Source organism: Geospiza fortis, unplaced genomic scaffold, assembly GCF_000277835.1.
Source record: "Geospiza fortis unplaced genomic scaffold, GeoFor_1.0 scaffold318, whole genome shotgun sequence".
NCBI classification, from domain to species: domain Eukaryota; kingdom Metazoa; phylum Chordata; class Aves; order Passeriformes; family Thraupidae; genus Geospiza; species Geospiza fortis.
In genome coordinates, this window is record NW_005054371.1 from 1,096,279 (window position 1) to 1,119,328 (window position 23,050).

General features: G+C 40.4%; 1 protein-coding gene across 4 annotated transcripts in view; it reads left to right on the top strand.

The window, feature by feature from the left end:
• Positions 1-23,050, top strand: part of NYAP2 (neuronal tyrosine-phosphorylated phosphoinositide-3-kinase adaptor 2) — a 134,015-nt gene that overhangs the window by 7,957 nt on the left and 103,008 nt on the right. The gene's annotated exons all lie outside the window — the stretch shown is intronic.

Sequence of the window (23,050 nt, forward strand, 5' to 3'; positions counted from 1 at the left end):
TGTGTGAGCAAGACAGGGACAGTCTCACAGGTCAAAATAGATTCTTGAGCTGATGTTTTAAATCTGGTAAATTTTCAAAGCCTTCTAACAGGTGTCTGAGGTTTTTTTTTTTAAAGCATCTATTATTTACATTTCCCTTTCAATTCTGTGATCGCTGAAATCAGTAACAATATTGCAATCACTTACAGGAAAACAGATCAAGCCCCTGATGGGCAGAACCCTATAACAGCTCTTCTTGAACAATTCCATTGATTTTAATTGACAGTTAATGAGAGGAGCACTTGCATGACCTGGCCGCTTGTGCCAATGGATATCAACGAAATCTCTGTAGCCTCTTGGAGAGGAAAAGAAGGTTGAATGGAATAGATATAAATATTTATTGCATACACATTTGCCAGTACAAACAATTGTTTTTCTAGAGGTGAAGGTAAAATTCTGTAATAGCGGTAAATCCTCCATCCAAATCCTTAACATTTATATGTGAATGGATGGCTTGAGCATAAACTCATAGGAGGTCCTTTGAATTTTTTCCCCCAGCATGAATCCTCTGTATTTCAGTTTAACTGATTAAATTTTATGCCATGTCTTGGGTACTGTACACCCAGGTAAAACAGACATGCTGTGCTGTGAATGCTTGAGCAACGCCTCGGTAGTCTGATAATTTTGATGGAACATTAAAAGGAAAAGAGCAGCATACACAGTTTGAGAGAGGGGGGAGATGAAGGAATTTAAAGCAAAAATATGGCTGCTTTATGTTCCAGGAAGTGGAACTATTTGGATTGTCAGTAATTTCATTGGAGTGATAAGAATAATGTGAAATTAAGGTGAATACAGCCAATTAGACTGTACTCTGGCTAATCTGCTTGCAAGTACTTTTATATGCGTGACCATAAAGGTTACTAAGTACCAGAACAGATTTTGTTATGAATAGGTTTCTTGGGACATGAGAGAGTAACTTGTGGACCTACCTGTTTCTTTGTATTCCTCTAGCCAAGCTTCTCTGCATCATTTGAATAGTAGTGACAGTATTTCCTACAGTGTGGTTGGTTTGTGTGGTTTTGTTCATTGATCCTGGCAAAGCGATTTGATGAAGAGCTCTGGAGAAGTACAGATGATTTAGGGCTGAGCCAAACCATGAAATTCTTGCCCACACTCAACTGAGATCAATGAGAACAGAATATTTATCCTCAGTCACAGAGCCAGAAGACAGGAGGTAGAGGACCTACAAACAGAGTGGGCTTATAGAGGAACAGCATGTATTTGTGTGTGGTTTGGAGATAACATTTCCTCAATACAGTGCTCTTCTGTGGGAAACTGTTTGCAGCGATCTCCTCTGATCCCTCCCTGTAGGCACACAGTTTGTGATGATTGGGAATGGGGCTGGCCCAGCCTCATCCCCAATTGGCTACACCTGTGAGCAGTAGGTGAGCAGCATTGACAGCAATGAGCCATGGCGTGCCTAGTGACCAATCACCAAAGGGAGCAGAGGGCACACAGGTGCAGTGCATCAACAGGAGGGGATAAAAGACTGGGCTACAGACCAAGAAGGGCAGTTGCTTGCAGCCTTCTGAAGTGGTCTGGTGTTACTCTGCGTGGGCAGAAACCTGAAGCCTTCTGATGAGGTATGGTGTTACTGTGTATGGGAGAATGCTTAAAGCTTTCTGAAATTGTGTGGTGATACTCTGTGTCATGGCCATCTTGAGGGGGGCATGTGCTGTGACACCTTCCCCTTTGGCTTATCTCAGTAACACTGAGAGGGGGAACAATGTCTGCCTGAGGAAAAAATGTGGGAAAACACCTCAGGAAATCTTGAAAAGTACTTTCTTTAAGTCTTTTTTGCTTTCTCCCTCGTAAACTTGGAGAGGTAGAAAAAAGATACTTGAGATCAACCTTTGGTTGGAAAAACTAAAAACAACGGCAAACCAAGGGGAAATACCTGATTTGACCAAAGGAACCGTGATGTCTCAAGTCACTTAGGCTGATTGCAATTGAGTTGACTCCCTCTAGTAACCTCCAGAGATTCACCCAATGACTGTGTTGTCTACTGAAATGTAGCAGTCAGGAAAGGTAAAGTAGGATCGCTGATTTCTTCTTTTTTCTGTACTATATTCTTTGTTTTTACCTTGTCTTGGTGGGTATTTGTATTATCACTAATTCCTGAGAGCGTGGCCTAGATAGCAAGTGGTGCACATGTGCAGTGGTAACTGCTACGAGTCTGGAGACTCCCAAGAGCTGAAAACAATCTCCTTAGCAACAAGGGAGCCATCCCCTGTGATTAACTGCAGGTAGATTTTTGGGAAGGAGAGGGGGGTTCCCACAAATACTCTTCTTTTGCATGCGAGAATCAAAATAAAGCAGCCAGAAGCCTTTGGCACTTACAGAGAATTACCTGCTAGTCCAATTATTGAATTATTTAGAAGCTATTCAGTTTTAGTGTTCAGATGGCCTCTATTAGAAGAAGACTGTTTGTGTATACTAACAAGACAATCATGAGTAATACTTTGTCTAATAAAGTGGTGGTATTCACACACAACACTATTTAGAAGCAGCTGTTATTTACCTAAATCATCTCATAGCTGCGCTGAATGACTAAAGTTCATGGAAATGCATTAGTCTGAGCAGTTTGAAACAAGATATGTAAAACGACCTTAAAAAAATTGTTTGATTGTACACTTTGCTTTCCAAAGGATACTTGGGCTGTGTTTCTTCAATAGCACTGATGTACCTTCATTGTGATTGCTGTCTCATGGTGTCTGGCTCTGATAGGTTAATTGTGGGGAAAAATGTACGGATCCATTGTACATTGCGGGATTATTCATCTGGTCTAATTGCATGATTGTTGTCTATTCAGAGAGCTGTGTCCAGATTAAGAGAAGGTGCTGGCATATTGCCCACACAGCCTATAAATTGCAAATAAAGTTATGGAGTAGTATCATTTTCACTGGCAATACCATGGGAAGTACATTTGCCATGATACAGTATCAGCTGTAGGCAGCATTTCTGGGAACAGAAGGTAGATTTGCCTCAACTATCATGGGTGCCAGGAAAAAGGTGAGTATTTGGAGTTTATATAGGGCATCTGTTGGAATTAGCAATTGCTTTCTGACTCATCCATAACTGACATGCACATATTAATGACATGTACGTTATTAATGTTTTGTGTGGATACTTCACCAATGTTTTCCCTTTTTAATTGCACAAATATAAAAACTTGGTAAGAAAAAAATAATGAACTCTCCTTCTCTGAAGACTCGGATATGTTGCATAAATCAGAGTGCGTGCTTTCAAAGGTCTGGCTTCTATTTTTTGTGCATCATTCAAGTTATTGTCAGGGAAGTAATTTTCACTTGTAACACTGTGAAGATGTGACTACTCTACTGTAAAGCTGGTGGTATCAGTGGGCATGAGTTTCTGCCTGCCAAATCCTGAACTTAGTCATCAAAATATTTACTTCTAATGGTTTCCCTTACTTGTAGCTCGTTCCCAGGACCTAAATGGCTCTATGGAAAGCCTTGCTTGTGCTTGTATCCAGACAGATGCTGTCAAGAGGAGGAGCTTTTAGGGGCACTGTTGTGTGCTAAAGCTAGCAGAAATGGGCCAGCCAGCCAGTGGCAGAGTTAAGCTCTTGTAGTAAAGAAGGAATTGTAATGAACAGCTGTCAGCATAACCTCTCCTTTCTTTGGCAAACCAAGTATTGAAGACTGACCCATCAGCAAAAGTAAGATCATATTTTTCTCTTGCTTTTTTTTTCTGTTTTGAAATGGTTGTGCAAGTAATTGAATTCAGGTATTATCTTTCTGTAGTTTTCTGTCATTCCTATCCTTAGTTTCCCTCGTGAACAAGATGTAATTTGTGTCCTTTAGCTAAAACTTGTGTTATCAAGCGTGGGTGACAGCAAGAAAATATAAAAAGATTTCTATGCATGGGATTATTCACTGCCAAAAGCTCTGTTCAGCTGAGAAAATGTGTGTAATCTTAGACTATATGGACATGCTGGAGAGTTTTTACCAAAGTATTTTTACCAGAATAAAAAATAACCTAAAATAATTTCATTATGAAATTAATTTTTATAATTTTGTCTTGAAATCAGAACAATACTCTAGGTGAAAGTATTTTCTTTTTTCTGAGCATCTGTCTGTAGTTGAAATTATGGGTAGCAAACTGTGCCTTTATAAATTTGCAGGAATAATTATGCTTGCTAGATTACAGTTTGCTTATAGCCTGACCTCAAAAAAAAAAAAAAGATGAAGGAAGTGCATTAAATATTATGGGTCATGGTGGGAGCATCAGTAGAAATACCTGTAAACACATTATTGAGATATTATACATTACAAGCTTACTAACCCATTGTTTTTGGCTCGGTGTGTTGATGTAAATTGTGGAGGTTTTTTGTTTGGATTTTTTTTTTTTTGTTTTGGGGTGGTTTTTTTGTTTGCTTGTTTGGGTTTGTTTGTTTTGGGGCTTTTCTATTTGTTTTTGTTTTTAATTCAAATCTGAGTTCACTTGGTGAATGTCATTTCTGGGTATGAGGTCAGTGGTACATGCTCCTTTGATCAAAAGGTTTGTACTATGAGGAAGCTTAACTGGGGCACTGTTGTTTTCTTTATCTTCCTCCTGGACGTGTTGCATGCTCATTTCATCCTAGATTAAGTTATTGCTCTGATACCACTTTTATGGTGGAAATGGCTGATGAGGTGTGATAGCGACTAATTTTTCTATAATTTTGGAACCTTTTTCTCATGAAAATGGCCTGGGGTGTCTTTTGTGATTGGTTCAATGTAGAAAGGGTCTTTTAATTAATAGGTCTTTTTCATCACAAGTAAGAAAAATGGTTGTGAAGTGAGTGACCTCCAAACGTATTTTTGTTGCTTTTATAAGTAAACAGATGTGATGATCTAGCCAACAAATCCTCCCTTCCAAATGCTCATATCCATATGGCTGCCTGTATTATTGCCACACAAAATAAACAACAGACACAATGCAAACTATTTTATATTGCTGTTGCTGTTATTCTGAGAAGTTTTATTTTAGAACAGTCATGTGATTAATGTCATTTAAAATTTACCATAGAGGCTGAAATCCAGCCTCACAATCCAAAAGAACAAGGAAATAAAGCAGAAATCATTATCAGTTTGCTATCTAAATCTTGATGTTATTTTCAAAAACTCTTCTCTTTTAGGGCTTCTGCCTACAACTTTTACTTCTTCTCAGGAAGTTTATGTGATCTCCTTCCCTTCATTGTTCCACTAATTGCTCAGACTGATCCACTGTGGTGGGTGCATTTTTTTCTCTCAGGATTCTTTTGCTCTGTTTAAAAGCACTTTAGGAGTGTGGGGTCATAGAGAGCCTGGAAGGTTTCTAAAGGGGTTCCAGCCCCCTATTCTTGTTAAAACCCAGTGGAAGTGTCTGGAAGCTGTTGGTACTCACAGGGCTGCCTGACCACCTCTGTCAGTGGGTGAGCTGGCCTGGCTCTGAGCCCATCTGGGTGTGTGCTACATCCCAGCTCCAGGCTGAGCAGCCCTGGAGGTGTGCTGTACCTCTGGACACAGCCCTTGGCTCACTGCTGCTGAGAGAGGCTGGGGCTCTGTGGATCTTAATGGACAGCTTGTAGCCATTTGTTCCCACTTCTATTTCCAGTCTCTTCTCTCACTATCTTTTGATTACTCATCAACTACAGGATGTAGTTAAAATTATCCTGCATTTCCGCTAACCCAAAAGCCCTCTCAGCAGGAGAGATGCATGTAGAGCTGTAGAAATAGACATGTTTTTCGTGATCCTGTAGAGTTCTGGTGCTGCCATTGTATGGAATCAAAGGTTTGCTTTTGTTTGGAAAATATCTTCAAGTATGTTAGTAGAGTAGAATTTAATTTAAATGGTTGTTATGAAGACTGGATAAAAAATGAGGAAAGCTGTTCTCAAGCATGCCCAGATGAAGTTTTTATAACGATTTCAGGATGGACTTCATTAATAGAGGAATACATTCAGTAACACAGCCCAATTCATATGCAAATTAAAAGCATTGATCTGTTCTGGCTCAAGTTTTCCAGTAACCAAAAAGTGCTCCATGCTGAAGTTCATAACCCCTGACAAATTTTGTAATTGCCTGTGACCCAAATTTTGAGCACGTGTTGCAGTCTGGAGGGCAGATACTTGAACAAAAAACACGTAAAAAGAAATCTGACAAGCCATTGTAGCAAAATTGCAGCTAGCCATGGTCCTAGACACTGGGAACACACAGCCCCAGTCTGAGAACCCAGCAGAACTGATGCTTTGTGCCAGCATTAGAATAGTAAGAGTGAATCTTTCTGTATCTTCAGGAAAATCCATCATTAAACAATAACTGTTCATAAAGTTGAAGAAAAACAAATGTTTCCTTTGAGCAAAATAGCTCAGTTCGTTGCTCTTTTCAGGGCCATGAATCACAGCTGTATTTGGCTGGATTTAATATTAATAAAGATTGCTTTAAGCCCCATCCAGCTGGCAGGCATCTGTGCCCTTTGCATGTTCTCCTCAGCACCCTCCTGACAGGCTATGCAGACTTTTATTTATTTATTTATGTTCTTTCACAGGGAAACGTAGCATGATACTTGATTATTTAATTGGGATGTTTATTTACTTAGCCAGAAGTAGAGAGTCTGTTCTTGGGTGTGTCCCTGGAAAAAGAGAATGTCACACCGCTTCTGTAACAGAAGCATGAGATGAAGGGCATCTTGTTGTCAAGTTATGCTGTATCAGTGGCTAAAATTTGTACGAAAAGAGGAATATGTATGTGCACTATTAGATTTTTGTGTGATTGGATTAAAATAGGAGCAAGAGATCAGAGAAGAAATGGATTGCAGAGACATTATTAGCTGTGGGTTTTATAGTTAATTTGAGAATGCTTTTATTTTTCCTTCTGGCTTTCTACTCTAATTTAAGTTGAAATCATAAGTAAAGTCAGTTAAAAATATATATAAAAGCAAATAAATGCACAAAGCCCTCAACACAAAAAGCCCCTCGTGACACCAACCGACAAAAAAAGGCTTTTGTGTGGTGTGTCCTGAGCTCGGGGGCTCCGTTCAGGAAGAGTAGAGCCCTCGGGAGGGCCCTGCTGGGCTGGGGCAGGTGCTGCAGCCCCCTGTGAGCTGCCAGGAACCTGGGAATGAGCAGAGAGAGCTGCTGTGGTCCCACAGAAAGTGGGTGTCAGTGGAATTGGTTTTCATTTCCCTTTTTATTGCACAGTACCCAAGGACCCCAAATGGAAATTAGATTGCTCTGAAACACTACCCCAGTGCATGCAGAACAAAGACAGCTCACAGCATGAGCTGAAATTGCACCCAACAGGTGACTAAAGGGGCACCTGAGGACTTAGGGGACTGCTCATTTCCTTCCCTATATTAGTGGAGCACGGAATAAACTGCAGTGTGTCCCCAGTGGTTGTGATGAATTACATCCAGCAGTTCTCTCTGAAAGCTGCAGAGGAGCAAACACTTCCAATGGTCTCTGGCAGATGTTTCTGGAATGTGTCAAGATTGAGAAGGCCAAAGCCAGCTAAAACCCACAGAAATATTCCTGCCAACAAGTGTGTTTCTTGACAAAATGGTAACATTTTAAAAGATCAAAAATGAGAGTAACTGCAGGGTTTTCCATAAATTAATAAGATTTACCTGGGTTTAATCCATTTCTCTTTTTGGTGGATTATACAGGGTGCATCTCACCAGTAGATCCTCTGTGAGCTGAGGGCACTTTAGTTATTGAGATCACATGTTGGAGCCATTAAGTGAATTGCTTTGAACAGCCTTCCCCTGAATGCCAGGGCAAATGCTGTATTTCATACCCTTAGCTAATTTCATGCTGTAATTCAATTTCGGAAACATACTTTTAATTGAATCTTTAAAGACAAAAGGAAACTGCTGAGTCCTTTACTACTGCAAAAAGAGATTGTTTAAAAATGTAGTCCATCTAGAGAATAATCTTCTATAATTAAACACAAAGTTTGTTTTGCTTCTCTGTGTGCGGCTATGGGGTAGCAAATTCCTGCTGTTTGCAGAATGCTCAGGGCTGAAGGAGAGGTATTGAGGAGTGTGAGAAGTTATTTATCTTATGCTCAGTTTTGTGACTCTGGTGTGAGACAATCCTGCAGCCATCCACAAAAAGTAAACCAAGAGAGGCTAATTAAAAACTTAGTCTGCTAACACCAAAAGCACATTAGTAGGAGTCTGACTGGTGATCTCATTTTTCTAATTTTTGGTGATGAGATGAATTTGAGTTAGATATTAACAGTTTTGTCATTAAGAAAACTCAGTAGGACAACAAAATCAATTATTTTCATCCTGAGACTACATCCAATATTTTTGTAGTTAGATTTTTTATATTCATCTGCTGTAGGCAGAGAGATTCAAGGTAGATTCAGTAAAAATTCATGTAATCTGTTATGTAATTTTGTTGTGGGAGAAGCATCTTGATTGGATCTGTAGTGATGTAGATCTTCAGTTTTTCGGACATCCGATTAAAAATAATAGCAATTGATGCTAAATGTTGCTCACTCTAATGGAGAGGAAATCCTGGAGCATCGCTTTGTCCTTTAGTACTCTGATTCCTTTAAATCAGCAAGTGATTTGCAATGCATTTTATTGCTATTGGAAAAAAAACCTACAGTATGTGCTGGAAGTGAGATGTGTAAGGGTGAAGTAAAAAGCATAAGGTTAAAAAAGAGAAGAATCTGAAATTAACCCATGAGGCCCCAACAGAATATCTTCTAATGAGGGGAAAGAACAAAGACAACACCATGATCTTCCTGTGCTGAAAAAGCTCTGTATTTCCATGTGCTGGTAGCAATTACAGGCTGAATGGTGCTGTAAGGTTTGAGAGCAGCCCCTTCTAAGTGATGGGCAGAGTTAGGGGTATGGTGCGTCTATCTGGCTTTAGCTGAAATGGAATTTTTATTTGGTCTTCTTGTGGGAAGGAAATACTGAGAGAATAAATTCTTTTTCAATACGAGTTATCCCTTTTCAGGCACTTCTACAAACATGGAGACAAAGGGCTGACTTTCATTAAAAATTTCAATTACTTTGAGGTTGTCTGCTTTTACAGAATTTCTCAGAGGCTTGGGCACTCACTTTTTATGGTTAGGCTCCTTATAAATTATTGTGTAGAGTCTCTATCTCAGATTATTTCAGGACTTGAATATCTTTTCTCTGAAACCAGTAGCACACAGGAATATCCCCTGTATGTGTATTAAACACTGAAGGCCATGGTATGCCAGAGGTCTCTGAACACTTTGTTAGATCCTTGTGTTATAGTGAGGTTCCTGAAAGTGCAAGAACAATGTGCCTTGCTGGAATTGACCTCAATCTGGTAAAACACTCCTATGGCTGCCCCTACAGAAACAGAATCCCTCAATAAACCTGCCTTTGGGTTGCAAGTAGCTCCAGCTGCATTCCATCACCAAGTCAGCAATGGCAGCCCATATGATGCAGGTCTTCATTAGCCTGCTGTATTAGCAAGCTGCTTAATTTTGGTAGCAGATGTTAGGACCCTGATAATAAAATGCTACCTCAGTGTCAGGAACACCTTTCACAGAAATTTCCTGCATTGAATGTCAGCCTGTGTGTGGATTACCACATTAAGAAATGCAATGAGTGAATTTTAGGGTTGATTTGACATGATTTTTATTTCACTGGAACAGCCATCACCAGTTCTTCTTTTCTGAAGAAATTCAACATTCTTGGTATTTAAATGGAAAAATATTCTAAAATTCATGTACTGCAGTTTATGCCAAAATGCAACTGCTATCGAAGATTGAACTGCTAGTGTTTGTTACATAGCTATTGTTCTGAAATTAAAAGGTTTTTCAGCAATCATAAATACAATTTCAGAGATAATTTTAATTATTTCAGCTTTATATCCAAACTGTCAGACAAAGCAAAGTGCAGGCCTTTTTTTCCCCTAGGAAATCACATTTGTGCATTGCTGATCTGAATTGCGCTGCGGCGCTGTAGTGGATGGGAGCCGCATTTGTGCTTGCCATGGCAACCCCTGGCTCACATGACACACTTTGGCTGGTGCAGCCAAGAGCTGCGTGGCTTACTGAGCACACAGCCACACACACCAGTGCCCATGTGACTGCTCCAGCCCAGGCAGCTCCTTAAAGGGACACTGGCTCTGAGCACCACTGCTTTCACCTGCATCATCTTGCCTGCGTTGCTTCTCCTCTTAGATGCTTTTGAGCATTTAAAAAAATGGATGAAGGTTGAAAAGGCTTTTCTCATAGCTTATTTTTTCCCTTCTGTCTTTCAATGGGAAAAAAATATATATGTGAAGATAAAGTAGTGGGGTTTTTAATTATGATTTTTTAAAATTAGATATGAAGGAGCTCTTTGTAGTTGAGTGAACTACACTGAATATATTGTTTTCCTGGAAATCTTTGTTGCTGTCACCTCCTAGATTCTATTAGATTTCAGAAGAGTAAATGAGGACAGAGCAAAAAAAATCAAAACCAACTCAGGTCCATTCCATTATCAACAAAGCATTCCAAAACCACTTTTGCTCCTTTACATACTTCCTCTTAGACCTGATGATAATGATGGCAATGACATTGATCTCTGACTCCTTCCCCAGCAAAATATAGACTGATACAAGTTTTCCCTAACTTAGCTTGTTTAAAAGGAGTTATGTGTGGCATTTGATCAGGAAATGTGGAGGGCTGCAGTCTCCCAGGAATGAGTGGTGGTGTGCAAAGAGAAGTTAAGAGGTGGGGCTGGAGCTAAGTAAGACTCTGCCTGCACCTCAATGTGCACAAAGGGAGCAGCAGCAGTGCAGAGCTGCCCTGGTTCCTTTGCTGTAGGGCAGGTGCAGCATATGCTGCTGTCAGCGTCTGCCCACTGGCACAGCTTGTACTTGGAAAGGAGCTCCTGAAAAACTGATCTTTACTAAAACAATGGGAAGGAGTCACTTTCCTCTTCTTTTTGCCTTTCCTCTGTCAGATGCCTGACTAAAGTGACGCGGTTTTTGGAAGCTGAGATTTTTGTGTCAAGAACTTTGTGTGAGCCCAGCTACACCACCAGGTGCCTGCCTGAAATGGAGAACACTGCATAGCAACAAAACACTGTGAAATACTTCATTTGTCTTAGTTATTGCTAAAACCCCTTAAAGTTATTTAGGCTCCTGTCTGCTATGCAGATGTAATTTATCAAGCATTATACAGAGACCAACTCCTAAGTCCCTGTGCTGAAGTTAATTTTTGTGATTTATGGTGTTGCTCTCTCACTTGAGGAAAATCTATTTTCAGTGTCCAGTTCCAGGTTGTCAGATTTTCATCTTCATTTCCTAAGTAATCAGTTAAGGTGCTAATACTGATAATTAACACTATTCAGGGAGAGACTGCTTTTTCCTTCTGTTTCAAGTGAGTTTATTATTTGGTTACCATTTTGAGGAAGATCTATGGTAAGGGAACAATAACCTGCTTTGGGAATTAATTCAGATAAATACTTGTACCTAAATCAACCACTAAGCAGAGAAGCAATATTATCTTTGTTACTAGGGACACGGTGACAAAGTGTGTATCCAATGTATCTCTGCCAGTGATTATACACAGACTCTAATAAAAACCAGCCTTTAAATAAGACATGTAAGGGAATGTGTAGTAAAACTCTTTTGGCAGAACAATGTATTCTAGGTTACTCTTTTTATTGTATTTATATGACAGTACTGATTTTTCATCTTATTTTTTGTTGTTGATACCTATTCTGATGTATTATTAGGAGGGAAAGGAAACTTGGAGATTATATCTTTCCAGGGAAGGCACTGAACAAAGGCCCTCTCCACTCCACTAAAATATAGTGAAGATTTTGACAACTGCTCCCAGCAGTTTGCTGCTGCTCTGTTGTGCTGTGTCTGCAGAAGGGGAGGAGTGGCGGCAATATTTCTCCTTTCATGAACTGGCTTTTTAGAATTCCTTCATGCCTACAAGTGGGATTGCATTTTCAGAAAAGATTACCACATTCAATTATTTTCCTGAGTAACTGACCCAAACCTCTCTTCTGTTGTAAAATTTCAAATTTCATTAACTCAGTAAACTAATGAACTTTGCTCTCTAAAGGTTTTTGTTTAAACCACAGGTTTCTGTATTGTTTGTTTGCAGTTGTGGCAGTGGAAAAGGCTATTTAGGCTCATGACAAAATATTTTGACTAGCCTCTTCCTACTTAGTCATTTGTTTGTTCTCAGTGTATATTTATTGTGAATTGTCTTCCCAAGAGATTACAAACAAGATGGTAGCTTTCACTAGCTGATCTTTGCCATTAAACTGAATGCTGATCTAGGAGGTTCTGTATGAAGTGGGTTTGTTGAACTGGGTCTAAAATTTGTGGAAATAATGTCATTACAAGTACATATCAGAAAAAAAGCCCAATAACTTCATTGCAACACATTTAGGGTTGCTAAGAGACAGAATGTAATTATCTGCCAATTTGTTTACCATTCCAAACACTTGGAAGGGGGAGAGCTGTGGGCTGCCCTGAATTCTAAGCTATGCGCAAAATAAACTGAACGCATTTTCTTGTCAAATGTGGTTTTAAGGGCATTTGGAAGTGACAGGAGAGCTTTGACCTCTGGTTTCTTCCTAAATGTCTAATATCCGTTATTGTCATTTCCCTGCCACTCTCCAAATATTCATTATATTCATTTTAACTGATAATGCAAAAAAACAAAAAAAACCCAAAAAACTGGGAAAAAGATATGTATAGAAATATGCAGTTTTTCTAGTAAGAGAATTAGCAACTGAACTTGCTTGAAAATGACCCATTCTTTAAAAGTAGCAGCATTCAGTGTTCCTGTGTTATGATGCCATTATTAATGCATGCTGGTGTTAATGTAAGCTTGACCAGTATGTGTTATTGACTCTTTTTATATCTCTTTCTCTAAAATGTTTTGTGTTGGTTTGCACTCTGAGATAAATACTGCAATTAACATTGGGTACAAATGTAATTTGTGCCACAATGAAGTTTTCATTTCTTGGTGTCACAATGTCTATTATGTAGGCAATATAAGATTTATGCCATCCTACGCTATTAAATTTCTTGGTTTTTAAGGCATGCATCTGGTAAATTAAATATGGGCAGTAAACAGAGAGAAACAGAGGTTTCTCCCCTGTTTTCAGAATGGTAGCTTCTTCCATTGCTCTTTCTTGAATGGAAATAAATATTTATTTTTAGCCAATGTGAAACTTTAGCTGTAGAATTGAAGAACTCCCACAATACTAAAGGAATACGCAGTTCTCACTAGCCCAATAGTGAGTTCAAATCAGTATCTCTGACACTGTAGTGCTGAAGTATGTCCGTACAGGTGTGGGATGTTGCTCTGGGGAGACTGGGACAGGTTGTCCTGGAGTGTGGGCTTTGGCCTCTGCACCTTGCCCCAACAAGAGTTGGGAATCTTCCTGTTTGCTGAAATTCATTGGGATGCATGAATGTAGATGGTTTTACCAAGCTTTAGCAAAGCCAAACTGTAGGTCACTTACCCAGAAAAATTGTCCCAGGGCAACTTTATCTGGCAAGCCCTTCTTTGTGGAGGCTGGTAGCCTCTACCTTCTGAGCCAGCTCTTTTGGGAAGCACAGGAGTTTTCAGGAGACAGCCTTGGCTCCTCAGTGTCACTCTGGCTCATTCTCTGATCCTTGTGGCTGCAGAAGTAGTCTTGGGTTAGTTGTGATGAAATCCATCTTTTAAAGTCTGCATCAGAAGCAAGAAGGCTGCAGGCACACTGGCCTGGGTCACAGGGTATTTTAATTTCCAGAGGTGGAAATTCAGCAGCAGAAGCCTATGTTGGGTAGCTAAAGGGTGAAGCCCCAGTTTTCCTTCTGCCACCTTCTGACTGCTCTGGGAGGCTGTCTCAGGCCATGGGAGCTTAGCAAGGGCTTCCTGGAGGTTGCTTCTTCTCTCCACAGGGTCCCAGGGATCTACAGTTGGCTCCCATGTGTCACACCAAGGCACTGCCTAAAGAGAGGGGGTGAAGTCTGTGATCCCCAGGTGATCTCTTGTGACCACACTGACACCCCAAGGGCTGTGTCTTGCTGCAGAAGTCCTTAATGTAAGGAGATGCCATGCCATGAAGGGGTTTGCTACAAACTTTCTGGTTTGTTTTCATTTGACAACTTTTTTTCAACTTCAAAATAAATGGTCAGGAAAAATAGGGTAAGAAAAATCATATTCCTTTATACATTTCAATTTCTGGATGCCCAACTGTTGAGATGGAAAACAATTGAATCAGTAAATTTTCCCCTCCTCTTTGTACAGAATCTCATAACTTTTTTCTATATTGTTTTTCCTTTAATTTTTCAGAATTACTTTGGGGTGTTTGAGAGCAAGTGAAATGCAGCGACAGAAAAATAGAAAAGGAGGTTGGTTATTTCTAACCTTTTTTTGTCCATTTCATGTAAATAAGAGGATGGAAAAAGCTTTTTTCAGCCTTTAATGGCAAGGCCATCAGAACTGCATATTTATTGTAGACTTTCTATCATAAAGTGCCTTGTAAATGACTGGAATGCACACTCTAGTGCTGTTATTGATACAAGGTGATGCTGTTTAGTGATTTTAGTTGATACTACTTGCAAAAGAGACCTTAAGATTTGTTTTAATGAAATATATGGCTGTTTGTGTTTTTTATTCATTAAAGAAATTGTTCAGAGCCTATTAACAGTTAGTTTACACACACACATATATATATATTAACCACAGTAGTCCAGTTTCTGAGGTAATATATAGCAAGCATTGTTTTTTCTAGCACATCTCCTGCTGTACAGTCTCACTAAACCTCCAACTGCAAGGTCAACTCCATGACTAAATGGCTCATAGTTCAGCCTCTGTGTGAAAATAAACAACACTTTGACATTATTTTTTGAATAATTTTTAGAAAGTCTTTTATCATTCCACATGTTGGTTTATACCATGATAGAATAAAATTCTTCTGCTTTTGGTGGAAAAATCTGTCAGTATGCCTGCTGGCCTTTAGTATGCTTGACACATTTGTTGTGCTTTTTTGGTACTTGATTGTGTCTGTTTGTAGTAACCTGCCTGGAGGGTATCTAGGGTGTGAGGCCAAATTCCACATGACCAGCAGAGGTGTTCACCTGAGCTCCAGCCTCAGTGCTCTCTGTCCCTGTCAGTCATTGTCCTGGATGTGTTTTACGGGGCACAATAACCAGCAGTTGCTCAGTACTGGGGTTTACTGCTATGCAGGGGCTGGTGTGCATGCAAATAGTGCTGCGGTGCCTCCTGCTCCCTGAGCCACACAGCAGGGACGGCAGAGGCTGGGAGACAGTGACCCAGGAGTGGCCTGGGTGGAAAGCTCCAGAGCTGGGGTTCTCCAGCAGATGCAAATCCCATCACAGCACGAGCCTGGGGCACAAGGCAGAGCTGCTTTTCTCAGTGTCATAGCCAAGCTTTGCCCTGTGTTCCAGAAGAGAGCTGCTGCCACCTGGCATGGGCCTGCAGCTCCTGAGGAAAGGCATTTGTACAAATGAAAATACAACTAAAGGAGCTTTCTTTCAATCCTTATTCACTTTGTTTAGAGCAAGCATTGCACATGAGTTCAGGTGTCTGTTGGAGGCTACTAGGTTCTGTTTAAACTAAGTGAATATGCTTGGTACTAGAATCAGAAGGGTTTTCAGGTGATTGGAGCACAGCTTTGACTACTTACAGTAGTGTTTGTATACTGGTTGTGCAATGATCTTTACTAAGTAAAGTAACATATAAACTATGATAGCTCTCAGCATATTAGCCTTTGAAACATTGGAGCTGCCATGCAAAAGGAAAGGAAATTCATATTTGCATTTTTTAGTAAAGAACTGTTACACCCATATTAGCATCTGGAGATTATTTTCTTTCCTCCTATTGATAGAGGATGAAATATCAGGAAAAATTTGTCAAGACTGGAATAATTTTTCTCTTCCTGTCTTAGTTTCTTGTTTGTTCAAAAAATTACCTTCCCTAAAACTTTCTGTCTGTCTCTCTCCTGCTTTCTTATAACACCTAAAGAGCACATTAGGCCTGTGTGTACTCTAGCAGAAATATTGCATAACATTGCTTTTTTCAATTTCTAATCTGAGCGGCAGGCAAGAACATGCTGAGAGTTAGAAGCTGCCTGCTTTGAAATCTGTGGGTAGAGATCCCCACAATTTTCCCTGTTTACTGAACAGAGCTCAAGGATGGTGGTCTGAAGAAGATGAGATCAAAGCAAGGCAAAGAAGCACATAAGATAAATCATGCAAAAGTAAAAACATTCCAAGTGTTTAGAATTCTCCTGGTCTAATACTTCCAAATGCATCAAATAATAACCCAGCACCTATTGTCTTTGTGCCTTTTTGCTCTAGAGATCATTAGGTAATAACTATGTATGCCATGAGAATTTTTTTCTCAACTTCACAGTTATGTTTTCCTCCTACAAAATAATTGTGAGGAATTGAAAAAGCATTATGTAAACTTTTAAAATTCTGTTTTGTAGGAAGTTCTGCATTTTTTGAGTTCTGCTTTCCAACTAAAACCAAAATCAGGGTTGTTTGGTTTTGGTTGGTTGGGTTTTTTTCCTGTGAAATGAATTTAAAAGGCCAAGTCCAAATTTTTTCTTTTGATATGTATTTTTAAAATACTGAAGTTAAAGGTCACTTCATGTTGAAACATCTACACATTGAAAACGTCAAATATGACCACTGAATATGGATTCAATGGATATGCTTGCTTCTAAGTTGTTTCTTGACCTAAAACACGACCAAAAGTGGCACAGGCTGCAGATGGCCTGGCTTTCAGCAACATCTTTCATCATCTTCTCACATAAAGTGAGATTCCAGATTAAATATGGTAAAATGTAGGAGTGGGATGGAAAAAAAACCCAAAACCCAACCAAACCAATCAACCTACTGGAAACATTCAGCCTTCCTGCTTAAAATGCTCACCCATGTCTGTTGTCCCTGCAAGGCTGTGACCTCCAGATCTTTTGGGTGTGTGTTCTGTCCTGTGGCTCTGCTGTGGTTTCTGTGCTGATGACAGCAGGAAAATGTGCCAGTGTTGGCTTTCAGTGAAGTGCATAAGGAGCAGTCTCAGGGCAGTAAAGGGGGGCCTGAGTAAGGAGACACCTCACAGACTGAGATCATCTGAAGGCCAAAGTGGTTGATCCATGTTTATTTCAATGTGCTTTGTGAACCATCAGTGATTTAAGGTGCCACTTGTTCCATAGTGCTTGTCAACCTGCTGGAAGGAACTTTCCATGACCAGAGGCAGTGAAGTAGAAATAGGAGAACTGAGAGAGGCAGCAGAGGAATTGGAATTCTCAGCTGTTTTCTGCCAAAACAAAAGGAACAGGGTGGTCAGTTGCAATTGTGTGTTGTTAGTAAGTTGCAGTCCCACAATTCACCCTTTCCATTTCTTGGTTTGGGAACTGGAAACCATTTCTCTCCTGTGTCCTTTGTTGCATATGGAAAATTTCTGTCAATTGTAAGGAAAACAGAAAAAAAAGTGTAATATCTCTAAGAAGATCTAAGACTAATCTTTCTTTAGGAAGTTATAGTGCTAGGCTGTGCATTGAGGAATGCCTTTTGATTTAATTGAAAGAGAAAATTGAACTTTGTTTTATTTAAAATGTTTAATTTTTGGTTCTTTGCCTTGGTTCCTGACCTAAGTCCAGGACTGTTAGTATAACTGTTTGCATACCTGAATTTATATTTTTTCCCATTTTTTAGTCATGTAGATCAACACAGGAGAGCAGATGTGCACACGAAGAAAATTGAGGTGCTTTTTTGCTAAAGTAGCCTTTCCTAGACAGACTGGTTTTGGACAATTCCAGTGCTTCAGGAGACTTGCAGCCTGCAAAGTTTAGATGAACTAGTTGTTGTGTTGGCAGTTTTATATGTGTATTGAGCACTGCAGTTCTGGTGAGGGCAAGGTTTCACAGCGCACAACAGTCCCCTTTTTGTCCATCAAATTGGGGATCTTTTAGCTTTGCAAACCACAGCTATGTCCATGAGCAGATGGGACTCAGATTCAGCCATTTTCAGATCAAATTTTGCACTATGCCCCAATGTAGATGTCTCTACCAATATGACCCAGGTGTTAAAGTTGTAGCAGAAGGTGCCTGGATGAGCAGGATTGCCTGAATATTTACTCTATGGCTGTAAGTAACTTAGAATTTACAAGGGGATGCAGTGCCCATATGGTGCAGACCTGCCAAAGCTGTTGGTTTAAAAGTCTGCAGTAGCCTTAAGGTAGCTGAGGTGAGTAGAATTTGTTTAGAAGGGTGAACATGAAATGACAGCTTGACAAAGAAATGCATTGCCTGCTATTTTTCTCTCCTTCTCTGTGAAGTCAAAGCATTGATCTATTTTTAGTTTGAACGAAAATAAATTTCAGGTTGTTTAATCAAAATTGATTCTTTGCCTCCTCAGTGGCATCTTCAATTTGCAAGAATTTTCGGTTTCTTCATTGTGTTTATGAGACCCCATGATACAAAGATATCTAATCTTGCTGGTTTACTACTGTGCTTTTTAAAGCTTGGGATATTTATTAGAACAAGTCAAAGACCAGTAGATGTAATTTGATGAATAATTTGTTTGACAAGCAGTGGCAAAGTTCCTCAGATGATTCATACTCTCTGATTGCCTCATCTAAAGCTTTGTAGTTGCTTTGCTTTCACTGCTGTGTCCTCATTTGTCTCTTTGCAATATTTTCTGCTGAAAGATATGCAAATCTCTTTTCCCAGTCTTTTTCATCTTTTTCTCTGTGTGTGGATAGGAAACAGTGGAACACCCTAATCTGAGCAATTTGAACTTGTGGTGTGTAGGGAGACTTGAGCCACCAACCAGTAATAATTATGTTGAGAGATTTGGTTTGGGACATTTAAGGTATTTACTTTGACCGCCTCGACAAATAGAGATAGATGCTGGTGTAATGTAACTGGTATAAGGTATTACTGTAATGCATAAGTATAGTTGTATAATATATTACTGTATATGTATTGTTGTAAATGTGTTTAATACAACAGTGGTGGGTAAGGCTTTTACAGGATGCACTCAGAGCCCAGTCTGAGCCCACTCACCTGAACACAGAAGAGGAACAGGAGATGCAGTGCTGCATTTTTTAGAACAAATGTCTCATAATCTGGTGAAGCATCCAGGAGCAAATTTATCCTAATTCTTAAATTAGACAGTTTTCTCCTACTGCAGTTTTAGAATCTCATTGCATACATGATTAAATATTTAATTTTCAACCTAAAGGAAGTAATTTTGGGAGTGGAGTTCTCAGCCTCTGAATTTTTATTAAAATTTTCTTTTTATTTATCAAGTGCCTCAAAGCATCAGAAGGAGAGAGGTCTTCTCAACAGGCACAGGCTGTGACTGTTTTCCATAAGATGGGATTTCCACTTCTTGTAACATCTGTGTTGCTATTCTTTTAGGGCCTTTATGCCTATTCATGGAGGAAAATGTTAAGACAGTTTAGTCTTTATCTTTCTTGGAGACTGATGCTTTTGATTTGCTTTTTGTTGATTTTTAATGGGAATGTGCGGTGAGTCTGTGGTCAGGTCACACTATATCCACACAGGAAAAAAGCCTGTGTGGTCATAAACCCTCCCAATTTTGTAATTGTAATGAAGGGTTCTATGTCAGTTCTAATTGCCTCAATTGAACCATTTCCTGGACATGTTGATAACATATCCTATGGAAATAACCACATCTCAGCTATGGTAGAATTATTTGTTGAATTGACATAGTAGCTATAAAGAAAAAGAGGATGAAGCACCCACAACTGCAGAATACGATACATTTTCTTCCACTTTGATTTCATTGTATTTTTCCAGATGAGAAACTAGGAATAGTTCCAACTGGATCTATTAATAAATAGATCTTTAATTAGTATATTCTCCCACTTTTCCCAAGCTCACACTTTGTCCTGGGGCAGTGAAGGCTAACATAAATTTAGTTCAACTTCCTTTATTTACCAGAATAACATTAGGGATGAACTTATTCCTGAACTGGATTTGCAATAAACCACTGGAGAAATGCTATTTTTTTCATCTCTGCATGGTTTATTTGTGAGTAGCCTGTTGCATTTTGACATTTTTAGGGTAAGAATGCTGATGTAGGGGGTCCTGATTCATCTCCTGTTCATTATTCATTTGTACCCCGAACAAATACTTCAGTGGCTGCTGCTTGTCATGAGCCATCACGCTGCTGAAGCTGCCAGAGACCTCAGCAAGCAAAACAAAAGGTCACGACCACCTCAGGTTTTTTGGCACTGCTGCAGCAATCCTTCCTTACAATTGCATAAGCGAGCAACAATTACAGCACAATCAGCGCCTTGCTCAGCCGGCACCGCGCCATCATTAGCGGCTTTCTGCCGTGCGGGGCTGCTCCAGCCCGAGGGGGATGGAATCCCACCTGAGCTGCTCCTTCGGCTGCTGCTCGCCGTGGCTGTCCTGGAAGGTGTGACCGGCTGGGGACGAGCAGCCCCGGCTGTCCTGGAAGGTGTGACAGGCTGGGGACGAGCAGCCCCGGCTGTCCTGGAAGGTGTGACCGGCTGGGGACGAGCAGCCCCGGCTGTCCTGGAAGGTGTGACCGGCTGGGGACGAGCAGCCCCGGCTGTCCTGGAAGGTGTGACCGGCTGGGGACGAGCAGCCCCGGCTGTCCTGGAAGGTGTGACCGGCTGGGGACGAGCAGCCCCGGCTGTCCTGGAAGGTGTGACCGGCTGGGGACGAGCAGCCCCGGCTGTCCTGGAAGGTGTGACCGGCTGGGGACGAGCAGCCCCGCTGGCTGGCCTTGCAGAGGTCACCTGTAACAGCACCGAGCTGTTCGAGGGGATGGTCCCTCCTTCACGCTCGGTCAAGTTTCATCTGGCTCTGGGATGCTTGGGAAAAGAGGGCACGGAGAGGAGTTGCGCCTCGTGAGTGCCGCGGAAGGGACAGGGATGAGCGGTGCCTGGATCTGGAGGGATGCAGTGATAACGCCTCCCTGTGCCTCTGGCACCAAGCAGGAATTGGGTCAAGAGCAGCAGCTTGCTCTTGTGATGTTTGTGAGCGTGATGGAGAGCTGGCTGCTTGCTGCAGGTTTTTTGCAAGCTTCTGTAAAGTTTGGGTGCCATCAAAGAGACTTCAGGCCCAACCCAGTAGGACAATTTCTGTGTACCAATAGTACCTCCCATGTGGAAGATTTTTATGTATACTGATAAATTACTTTCACAGTCCTTGGTTAAACAGGCTATAGAGCAATATCTTCATGAAAAGAGGCTATGTTATAAAATATCAAGTTTGAATTAATTTCCCAAGCATTTTAAAACACTTCAAAATTAAATATTTTAAGTTTCTGGTCATGTTCGTTCACTTACTGGGGTGTTTTAGTTATTCTCTCTCTCCCAGACAACTCAAAAATAATGACTCCTTTTAAAGGCACTGTGATTGGCAGGACTATTCCTAAAGTATTATGTTGTAGGTAATTTCCACCCATACTCTCTTTTCAGACTTGGGATTGATAGGATAGGTGCCAAGCTGTCACATTGTAGCCTTTGGTAATTAAAATATAGGATGGCATTAATATTGGTTCTGGATAATTACTTGTTTTTTGAGCAAAGCTTTGACAGATGACATTATGGAAGGTCTCCAGAAATTTGATTTTAAAAGCTCCTCTCATGCCACAGAAAACAAAGATTATATTTTGCAGGTAGGGCTATTTGGAGACCAGTTGGTACCATTTAATGTAGGAGATGGTTGAATGATTTGTGGAAAATAAGGCTATCTGACAAATTCAGACCATATTTCAGTTAATAAATAATTCATAAGCTAGTCGTGGCTTCCAAAATGCATTCATTATTCATAAGGGCTCACTGAATAATTTGTGCAAACAAATTTCAGCCTATAGAGTACCCGTGAGTTGTTTTGTGCTGTTATTCTTTGTGTGTGAGCGTAGTGTTTGGTTTTATTTTCATACTATACAAAACTTTTAAGTTGGAGAGTAGTAGATAACATTGAATAGTTCCCAAAGCAAATGGAATCCTTTCCTGTGTGAGACAAAAAATATTTATGTCATGCTTTGCCAGTGCTGATTTTAACACAAAAGCATTGTTGGGGCTGGAGCTGTTTACATCTTCAAGCAGAAGGCCACACAGATGTGGTTCAGTTGGGCTTAAAATTGAAAGTCCAAACACCAAGTGTTGTCTGGGTCTGCATGGATTTTCTTGGGAAATGTTTTTTTCCTAACTGTCTTTTCTTCCTCCTGTTTGTTTGTGGTTTTTGTATGCTTGCTTTTTTGTTTTCCCCCTGCAACAGAATTTTTGCATGTGCTTCTTTGCTGCTTTCCTTTTTGTGAAAATTGCAAATCTGATTTGCAGGAGAGGTGGATATTGAGGAAGGGAGAAAGGATGAGGAGATGCTAACAGTAAAAAAGATCTGAAAATTGTATATGTGTTTCAAAAGTCTCCAAAAAGAGGGCTTGAGCTGATGTAAATAAATTCTCAGCTCCTCATAAGTCAGACAAGAGCTTAAAGTGGGGTATCCTGTTGTCCAGAGGAAGAAGGCTGGAGAGACTCATTTGAACTCCCCTGCCATAAGCAGCACTTTGGAGGACAAAAAGTTACCAAAGCAGGGCTTTGGAGAGAAGGATTTTCTTTTCTCTTTGCTGTTAGAAAATGAAACCTAAAGCAAGTCACTAAACCTGTTTTCCTTTGCTTTCCCCCTTGCTTTGCCTGCTTCTTATTTCCAGACTATGAGCTCCTAGCAGGAGTGACCATGTCTCATTGTGGCTGTGCCCATGATGGGACCATGGATGCAGCAGCACTGGAGTGTTCTGCCTGCAGACCCTTCCCTCAGCCTCTGTGGGAGCAGTGGGGTGTATCCTCTGCACCTCCTGACTGAGGCTGCTTGCTTCTATTCTTCATCACCTTAAGCTGAAAGCTGCTGGATCAGAGGTTGCTGATCCTTTTAGGAATCTCAGACTGATTTTCAATTTTTAATAATGGAAAAATCTCTATGTATAAAATGGAGGTAGCATTCCTTAATTGCACATTCTGAGACAGACTAAAGTTCAGAAGCCATATAATTTC